At 37.9% G+C, this 10,985-nt stretch overlaps 1 long non-coding RNA gene across 1 annotated transcript; it reads left to right on the forward strand.

Moving 5' to 3' along the window:
• The first annotated feature begins 5,012 nt into the window (after positions 1-5,012).
• Positions 5,013-6,630, forward strand: LOC130419908 (uncharacterized). The gene is made up of 3 exons (XR_008906558.1): positions 5,013-5,176; positions 5,430-5,495; positions 5,633-6,630. It is a non-coding gene; the product is annotated as an uncharacterized LOC130419908 (long non-coding RNA).
• The last annotated feature ends 4,355 nt before the right edge of the window (positions 6,631-10,985 follow it).

A 10,985-nucleotide genomic window follows, 5' to 3' on the forward strand; every position in this document is an offset into this window, starting at 1 on the left:
TAAAAGTCCCTTGCGCAGTAAAAAGCTACACCTCTAGTCAGCCGCTTCCTACACTTTTGCAAAGAACTACTACGTTGTTAAAAGTTGTTTTCTTATCCCCTTTGGCATTAAGTGAGCCCAGACTGCCCCTCGTTCCCTTACCAAAATAACAGGTGCCGGACGCCCGTGAGAGATTATACTTCGTATTGACATTCATGTTGCAAGCTCAGACAGATGGATTTCACAAAATGTATTAGGCAGGTTTTCTCTTTGCGGTAAAACATTGCTGACAAAACGCTTGGGTTTATATTGCATGATTGTTTTCAGTAGGTGTGTGACGTTTCCATCATCCGGGTCAACTCTTACATCACAGCACAACATTAGAACTGTCACATTTCGCGTCCGTTTTATGCGCAGACACACTTCTGTCTCAATCCTTTGAGTCAAAGGTTTTTGGATCGATTTGATGGTTGAGTTTTGAAATGTTGCTTAAACAGGGCCAAGGGAAATACTTTGTGGGCACAAGCCTGGCTGATGAAACTGAATGATGCAAAATATGTCTTTCTGTTAAGTTAGTCTAAAGATTTACTCTGATTATTTATTCATTCACTTCTGTCGGGAGAAAACGCTAACGTTAAAAGAACCTTTAGTGTTTAAAAAGATTCATGCTACATCATAGCCAATCAGTGACTTGGAGATGACACGAAAGTAGATGAGAGCTTTTGAATAGGAGAAATGAGTTTGTAGCAGTTTAAAAGCATAAACAAACAGCATTTCTGCGAACGTAGTTTTTAAATGGGACTCATCAAAGTGTTTTGCAGAAGTTTTTTTTCATGCACGCCACACTCCACGGCTAATGATGCGTAAAATTTGGAGTGTTCGGTCTACTGAAATGATCAAGTGTTGGGTCTTAAGGGGTGTCATTTGCATACTACACCACTTTGACATTTCAGAAAATAACCAGACAATCATTTTTATGGGCTTTTGGCTTTAATTTGACAGGATAGGAGAGAAGTGACAGGGAGGATAGGGAAAGATAGCCGGGCTGAGTTCGGGAAATGGATCAGAGCCGGAATCAAACTCGAGTGCACCTAAGCATTACCATGCAGCACTAACAAATGAGCCACCTAATATAAAAAATGATCTGGAAATGTCAAACGTAAGACTCCTTTTTACTGTTTCAGAAGAACATTTGAGTGGAGCTTGTTTGTGCAAAAATGGCAGCATATTTCAATATGCTGTGTGCGGTTCCTACAGAGCATTTGTGATACTGATAATTTTTTTAATGTATTCGTTTTTAATATTAGGGACATGTTAAATACTTTAAGCCCTGGTGTGCAACAATAATTGTGATATTTATATTTATTGTGAATATTAATTGTGATATTGCAACACAATATCACGTCAAAAATGTACCTATTTTACAAGGTGGCTAATTTTGGCTTCAATTCGTCTCATTCATACATTTTAGTACGATTTGCTTTTGCGTCAGTGAGGTTAGGTTTAGGGGTGGGGTTTCAGTATTGCAATTTTTTAGTAATCATACATTTTTGTACGTTTCGCAACGTGTGAATTCATACGAACTATACGTAAAATAGTTACGAATTCATGTGAGATCATGTTGGATATTTGTATCACAATTAATAATAATACAGACTGTTAATATTATTTTAAATATTTGGCTGTCAATCTAGCCTCTATCATATCTTGATCTTATTTTTATGTTGTTCCTACACTGAACAATATATATATATATATATATATATATATATATAGTCTCAAATACACCAGTATTACTGTCTCTGCAGGTGGGCTCAGATCTGCTCTCCACAGCACACCTGTGTGCAGGTAGATTCACTCATCCGCACTGCATTTCACCTCGCCGGCCTGCTGTGACTTCAACTTTTTATCCTCAGTCTGTTTTATTCATGCCAAAACCATCAAAGACAGGCAAACATTTAAATGTGTTTAAACAATGATGTACATATCTCTCTTCCTCTCCCCCCCCCCCCCCCCTCTCTCTCTCTCTCTCTCTCTCTCTCTCTCGCTCTCTACTGTCAAGCAAGTGCACAGAGACATCCATGAATAGTATAACTCAAGGCCATTTTGAGTATTCCTCAATTATTTATTAAGCATAGAAATGTAACTTGATTGAAGTTCCTTTGATGTATGGACATCATTTCTCACAGTTGAAGCGCTGTAGAAAATGTTCGCTCTGCTACTATACAAAGCGCCGCACCTCAGGAGCCGCGAGCGTAGATGAAATCGTTGTAAAAATTTCATCACTTTCCCTCGTTGTGTTAAATTAGGCCTGCGTAATGCATTAATAGAGGGAAAAGGCGGCTTATTAAAACTGACAATCCATCAATTTCCTAAAAAAAGATTATTATTACCTGGTTATGTGTGTTAAAATTCTTCTAGTGTATCCCAAAAGTCATTTTAGATGATTTATCGTAGCGCCACGTGGCAAGAATTTCCATTGCGCAAAATTTGCAAAGATGTATGTTATTTATCAGTTGCGCGGCATGTTGATTCTAACTCGCACACACAAAGTTAGACCTACGGCACCAGCATGCAGAAAATAGCCATCTCTGTTATGGCCAGACAGTTTTCTCATTATACTGCAATAAGCTCTTTCCTCTGAGGACACCAGATAGAGACAACAAACATCAAACTCTTCACACGCACGCATCGACATCAGCGAACTAGATTAATGACCGGCCTGATGTGATTTCGAAACCCATTACCGAATTTTCACCGCTGTTATCCATTTATTCAGTTAGCCGGTGTGATTTGAGCAATGCTCAATACAACTACATCTCAATGAGCCCCGGGAGATCCGGAATGTGATGTTTTCCTCTGAACTCCCTCAAAGCGTTTCCCTTCCACAGCGGTCTGAGGAGCATTTTGATGTTTGCAGCTTTGCTGTGGTTTATAGGGCAGTACTGAACGTCTCAACTTTTCTGTTTGTCTGACCTCTTGGTCCGAGTTGTTTTGAAATCATTTCAGATGTGGTTGCAATTTATGGCTTGCTGCTCTCTTCCCAAATCTATAAGGGACAGGAAATAAGATTTCTGTATTTTTCCAAAGAAAATATGATTGGACTGTGTGAAACTTGTTGACATGATGCTGGGGTGTTACTGATGGTTGCCAGAGCTTTACTTTGTGGTTCATAATTTGTTTTGAGTGTTTGTTCATTTCATAATCATTTTTGTTTTATTAGCAATTTTGTTGTGCTCTTATGTCATTTTATTATTTTAGGGCTGTCAAATGAATCACGATTAATCAATTCCAAAATAAAAGTGTGTTTATATCATTATTTGTATGTGTGTGTGCCGTGTATAAATATATATGTATATATAAATACACAGGCAGATCTGTTAAGAAATATGTGTAATTTATATGTACACATCATATAAACAATATCCATCCATCCATCCATTTTCTACCGCTTATCCGAACTACCTCGGGTCACGGGGAGCCTGCGCCTATCTCAGGAGTCATCGGGCATCAAGGCAGGATACACCCTGGATGGAGTGCCAACCCATCGCAGGGCACACACACTCACTCATTTACTCACGCACTCACACCCTACGGACAATTTTTCCAGAGATGCCAATCAACCTACCATGCATGTCTTTGGACCAGGGGAGGAAACCGGAGTACCCGGAGGAAACCCCCGAGGCACGGGGAGAACATGCAAACTCCACACACACAAGTCAGAAGCGGGAATCGAACCCCCAACCTTGGAGGTGTGAGGCGAACGTGCTAACCACTAAGCCAACGTGCCATATAAACAATATTTTAAATATAAATGTATATTTATATTTATATTTATGTGCATATTAGTAATATGTACATGCATGTGTGCATTTGTGCATAAATACGTATAAAACAAATGTATTTATATATATAAACACAGACATTTATTTTGGAATCATTTAATCATGATTATTGATTTGACAGCCCTGTATTGGTTATTTATTTGTTTTTTTATATTGCTAAATGACTTCATTTTTATTTCTGTTTTGGGTTTTTTTAAATGTATTTTCATTTAATATTTCAGTGCCTTTCAGTTTCTTGCTCAGGCAATTTTCATTTAAGTTTTTCAAATAATACACAGCCTGTTATTTTGTTAGATTTTAATTAACAGAAATGGTTTAATAGTTTCAGTAAACAAAAAAACATGCTACGCGTTTGCTAGGTTCTTCTCCGTGGTTGTTTACTGGCCATTTTTTATTTTATAATATGCAATAATAATATTTAATAAGATCAGTACAACACTATAAAAGCATGTATCATTTTGATAGAGGCAATGTTTTGAAACACTGTAATTCAGTTTATCAGCCGGTCTTTCATTTACAGTTATAAGGCGTTTTTACTTCCCACAGTTCAATGCCGAAACCACAACAGATAACCAATGCTTTTCAACCACAATGACACACACACACATTCTCGCTCTTGACCTATTAGAAAGACATATCTGTTCCACTGTTGTATCTCAGTAGTTGTGAAAGAGGAACATTTTGTACCACGTCTCGAGTTGAATAACACAGATTCCTACGGCAAGGAAAATATGCAGATCCCAATTAAAAGGCAGATGTGCAATAGGGCCTAACCTTCATCAATGATCTTACAAACACATAGAAACCTACACTACAACACACTTGAGTCAAATCCAGCTCCGTCTCAGAGGACTGTATTTAATCTATCGTCTGTTTGTTATATTTTTTGATTATCGAGCTTCAATACGAGCCTGCAGATGAATGCTTTGATTTCCACCAACTTACAGCTGTTTACCCGCATTGCTTTGACAAGATCTTCGCAGTGCTCATACAGAGTTCTGACACGGAGCCAGAACCGCGTAAAATATTTACTTGTGTTGAGGAAGTAAACAAGTGTTCCCTGTTTACTTGTTTGGACCAATCGTGTTCTCCGGTTTAAGACTTTGAAGGGGCTGGTGGGGGCTGGAGACGAGAAGAGGGCCGTCTGTCTGCCATATGAAGGAGAATAACGTTTCGGAAGCCTCGGAATGGAAAATGCCAGTGGAGTTGTCAGATCAACACGCTCGCTTGAGAGAAATCGCAGCACGCCTCAATGAGCCTTTGGTCAGGAGGTGAATGAGGACGCCTAACATCCATAGCAGTTCCAAGAAAACGGACAGATGCTTCTGCGCATCTCTTCATGCACCTATCCGGTAGATTCGTTATGCATTCGTTCACCATTAATAAATCCGGTTAGATTCACCTATGCATTCGATCAACGATAATAATTCCGAGACACAAAGAAGCATGAATATTCACATATCTGCATTTATTTGATTTACATAAACTGATCACTTCCATAAGGAAATAGTCTATGAGATGAATTTAGATTTTTGATGAAGTCTGCCATGTGTCAGATATTTTTCCTGAAAAAGAGCCAGAAATCTCACAAATGTCTCCATTTAGGTTCTAGAAGAGATCGCAAAGACGTCACAGACTGAGTCCCGATTTTGCCAAGTCTGCAACCAAAAGGTAATTGTATTGATTATTTCAATATATAAACACAAACATTTCTCCTCAAATTGACTTAATTCTAGATTAATTTACTTGTATGATTCCTTTTACGCATCCATACTCTTCATAAATGTTTTCATTTGTTTGTATTTTAGGAGAAACATCTGATGCTGATGCTTAAAGGGATACTCCATCCAAACATGAAGGTTATTGCTAAACGCTAAACTGTTTAACATTTATGCATTTGGCAGTCACTTTTTTCCAAAGCGACTTACATGGCATTGTATCATTCATTTCCTTCTGACATCTGTTTTATAGACCGTCGTCCATGGCAACCGTCTCCAACCCTGTGCTAGGTTTAAGTCTCTAGCACTTTGCTATCTCCTTACACATAATGAAATAATTGACATTGCAGTCAATATTTTATGTTCATTTAGTATTTTATAGCCAGATAATAAGTGGTACAGGGCAGCCGTTATGGCAAAAGAAACACCTTCAGGGTAATACAAAACCAGATCACCCTGTAGGGTATATTTTGCAGAAATGTCTGACTATGTGTGAGCCCTTACTGACAAGAATCAGCTGATTCATTTGCACAGTAATGAATCAGTTCGTAATAGAGCACACGGTGCGCTTACTTCCAGAATTAGTCATACTTGATTTGAGATCATTGAACTTGGTGAGATTTGTCAGGAATACACATTGTCAATATTTTTCATGTCCGGAATATTGCATTTGATATGGTCTTTTATTTATTTGGGTGTGTCTGTGAGGAATCATAGTGTCGATCAAAAGTACAACTTAACACAAAATATAAATTATATTATTATAAAACATAAGATCTATGTAAAATTTTGGTGACTGACAGCCTAAATTGCATTCTGTTCTACGCCGAGATAAATTCTAACTTGTTATGTTTGTAGCTTGACTGCAGTTGGATACTTTGATGTCATGAATGATTGTTTATGAAATGAAAGTTGCTGATGGTTCATACAGTTCACCCATACATAAACATTTCCTCATTTTTCACACACCCTTGTGTCTGTCCGTACCTGTATTTTCTGACTAAACATCATTACATCAGATCTGCACCAAATTTAAGTGAGAGTCAATGGTTAATAGAAATTTCAATAAATATACAATATCTTTGTATGGAGAAAATCTGATTTACTCAAAGATACCTGCTTTGTTCACCCAAAAATAAAACTCTTTTGTTTTTCTAAATCTGTATATGACCCTTTTTTTCAGAGGAACACAAAAAGGGATATTTTGAGAAATGTCTTTTTATGTCCATGCAGCGGAAGGCAATGAGGGCTTATGTTGTTTGGTCACCAGCATTCTTCAAAATATCTTCTTTTGTTTTCTTCAGATGAAAAATACAATTTTGGGGTTTATTATCCCAATTGCTAGGTAAAAGTATTTTAATTTACGACTAGCCTGACAGTTTGAAAGCAGCTTCAGCTGGTCACCTGTTATAATGTTCTAATATGTGCTGAGTCGAACAAAAATAACTGGAGTACACAGACAGATGAGCTCCTCTGCCCATAAGCCCTTACACTCTGGAAATTAATCTCCTCTCCTTGTACAGTTCCCCTATAAACCTTCCTCCCTCCACACTTATTCAGCTGCACGCTGACAAAATATTTGCTTCACAAACCTTTAAGTTATGGAGTGAGACGGCAACAGCGCCATACGCTGTCATTAAAAATTGTGCCGTGACACTGCGAATAGAAGAATGGATGTATTTCATAATTTACATGGAAAATCCTCGGATAGCCTGAGGTGGCACGGCGAAAATGATGCTTTTTCAGGGCAGACTGCTCTTCTGAAATGGAGATTTCTCGCGTCTGTCCCTGGAAGTCGAGATAACCACACGCTCACATGCCCATGTTTTATGTATTCTAATTTGTATACCAAACTTTTTGCGGATGCGTTTCGTGAGCCATTCTGGGTGTTTGTTCGAAGGCGGAAGATGTGTTTTGGCGTGCGGGTGGACTTGTGATAAGATTTTTCACAGGGAGCGGAAGGGCCTTAATGTGCTGGGTAATTCTATTGGCTACGGATATCAGGCTGAAAATATAGTGGAAAAGATTCAGAGCTGAGGTCTTCAAAACACACAGCATTATGATAACATCACGTACACACAAACACATTTTTATGCGTGCGTGTTTGTTTTTCTGTTCTTCAGAGGGACACATTTTCTCACAAACATATGTTGTAAAGACATGTTCACGAAAACAAGTTACCAACATCTGTGGCGTGCTATGAATTCCCTCAACTTTGTAAAACCAACCAAAAATCTTTTTACAGTAATGCACTTACGAATGAACTATACGGGCCAGGGCATTTCCGAGAGTTTAAATTCAGAAAGATGTTTAGAGCATTTATATTCATTTATTCAGGTATATGAGATGTAAAGTTGACTAAATCGTTCTTTTAGCAGTGGGAATACTGTGCTTGGTAAATAGACTTCTGGTTATTCATTACTGATGTACAGTAATACCTGGACTTTCTTGACATTTTTGTTCTGCTATTTTATAAGACGTTCACATAAAAAAACTCCTCTGAGTAAAATATTCCTGTTGCACATCATTTATCATAATGTTTGTCTCGTGGCTATACTTTTAAAGCTTTGTGTTTTTCTACACTTATTCTTGCCCCATAGGCATATGTGCATTATTGCATGTGCATATTCTTCTTGTTTTTGCACACCAATTTTTTATGTTAAGTAACATCACGCAATAGATTAAGAGTTGTTGAGAGCGTTCACTCGCACCCAGAACATTCCTCTCTGTTTGTTTGCTTCAGGTGAAGATTTTAGAGAATCCATCCGGACTGAATGGTTATTTACAGTCAAGTGTAAATCAGAAGAGGATTTTCTCTTAGACCTGTCTTGTTTTTATGTTCCCTCACTTTGCCTGTGTTCACCGTATGTGTGTTCAGTATACAGGTGTTTTATGTCAGAGTGTCTAACAGCAATATGTGCGTGAGTGTCTGCGCTCAGCTGTGCTATTTCAGACAGCTTTGGCTTGACATGCGTTAGCAATAAAACAGGGTTGCCAAGTCTGTTTATCGTTATTACATGGCTGCCTAAAACCTGTCCTGTCTCAGTACAAAGGTATTGCGTTTTGTTCCTTAAGAAATAATACCTTACATTTTTCAGTGATGGACTTCCAGGCCTAGTTTTTGGAAAACTAAATCATTGAGATATACTGTATATATAAGGCTAATAAATAAAGTCAAACCGAAAATTATTCAGACACCAGATGTATGTTTTGGTATTTTTTTACTAGTGGGTGCAGGAAACTAGTTCATTTATGTAAGTGTGGCTAACAAAATAAAGTAAACTGTGACATATTTTACGGCAAAAAATGTAATACAGTGGACTACCAGTAAAATTGATACAAATTTGGGACCAAATAATTCAGACACTTTGACATGACCATGTTTTGCTTAAGATTAAAGTTTAATTGCTAATATGACCTTTTTACACCACAGACTGAAAAAAGTTAGGGGCGATTCACATTTCGTGTCTTTTGCGCACGCAAGTTTGTTGTTTTTAATGTAGACAAGTGGCAGGTCGTGAAGCAGATACGGTGCAGCTCGCACATTTTTCTCATTGAGATGGAAATTAAGTTCAACTTTTCAGGGTGCCACGTGCGCACCGCGGTTCATTTGACTAGAGAAAGCTGCCTGGCTCCCATTTTTCCGCTCCGTTTTAGACACAAAATTGAAATCGACACTTAGGCATTGTTTGGTTTCCCTAAATTGGTATTATCTAAATGCGAACTTAAATTTAACAACATATATTCAACCTAATCTATTACACACCTTTCTATCAAAGTTATCTGACGTTATCGAGATTAATTTGTTCTGACACAGTTTAACTCTGAGTTCTTGTCATATTTTATTACCATTTTCTAAACTATATCAAAGAAACTGTGAAAAATGAGAAATGTTGAAGGTGTCTGAATACATTTTGGTTTGTATCTATTACTGCATCTATTTAGGAGAAAATAATGTAGTGTTTGCCATCAAGTCAATACTGTCTTAGATAGCCTCTGTGTAGCTAGAGATTTTGGCCAAATGACAGAATATAATAAACACCCGAATACACTTTAATGAAGACATATACACAGTGAATGGAAACATATCTACAGTAAACTTTCTGACCTATAATTTGATGAAAGTGTTAGCCCGTGTAGTGGATACAGTATATAAGTTCAAAAGTAATGTATTTCCTTAGGGGAAGCAATACAGTATTAACAGTACGTACAGGCCTACAAATTTTGCTTTTAATGCCCCCCAGGTTATGTTAGAGGTCTACAGTATGTTTTAAAAAGGGTATCTTTGAGGGTATCTAGGCGTCCACAATTATTTAACAAAAAAGACTAACAAGAGCATGTCCATGAATATATGTTTTATTTTAAGATTATATTTGAAAAATGCATGGGAAACAAAAAGCTTGTAGGAAAAAGGATAGACAGACTAATATTTATCTGTTATTTTAATTGTGTGTATGTATGTTGTATTTTGTTGGTCCTCTCTCTAGTGGTCACTTTTCACCACTATACTGTATATGTATTTCTCTCGCTGTCTGTGAAACCAGGCTAAAATCCCAAAAGCTCATAATTAAATAATGATCATCAAAGTTTGATTTCAACCAATCATTTGACTAAGATTTCAATCTTTGACATAGTCTTACTCGCGTAGATATCAAGGTTGTATTTTCACAAAATGTAGTTTACATTATGTAGGATGATTTTATGTAGAAAACAGTCAATCACAAAACAATTACTTGAGCTGGGTTTTCACAGACTGGGTCAAATGTATAAAATACACAATGAATGCCTAAACATGAATAAGTCATTGGCCTGTTTTAGTCACACAAACCTGGCAACCGTAGTGATAAACCTCTTTCTCTCTCTTTCTGTTCCAGCACAATACCAGCTGGAGGCTACTCTCTTGCTTGCCCGTTCCCTCTCTGTATCAAGGGTTGCGAAGCCTCTTTCTCTCTCTCCTCTGTCTTTTTTGAAGTGTAGCAATGTCATGGTGGTGATTAGCATTACAGGGTTGGCGCTGCGTTCATAACCACCTGCTCCTCCCTCCAGCAACATTTCAACACGCAGGCGAGAGGGTGGACCAGACGGATTTAAAAAATCATCTCGCAGCCTCCACACGAAGTTCTCCACACCTCCTCACTCTGATCTCCCAGCCTCGCTCTGCAGGTCTTCTGAGGTGACCACATCTCTTTGTGCTGTATGTCACTGAAGCTCGCATTGTTGCATCAGTCCAAAACTCTGAAGTTCGGCGCTGTGAAGTTTAAAATCTCTCTGAGGGCTTCGCGCACTGACAGCGAGCTGCCAGTAGGCGTTTTCACATGACTGCTGGATGCAGCAGTATGAGGAAGAGAATCGCTGTCTGTACCGAGGTTATTATAGTTAATATAAAATTCTGAAAAAAGTAAGATATACTGAGGAAATCTGATAAATATAGTTAATGTGTACT

This window comes from Triplophysa dalaica, chromosome 4 (genome assembly GCF_015846415.1).
Source record: "Triplophysa dalaica isolate WHDGS20190420 chromosome 4, ASM1584641v1, whole genome shotgun sequence".
NCBI classification, from domain to species: Eukaryota; Metazoa; Chordata; class Actinopteri; order Cypriniformes; family Nemacheilidae; genus Triplophysa; species Triplophysa dalaica.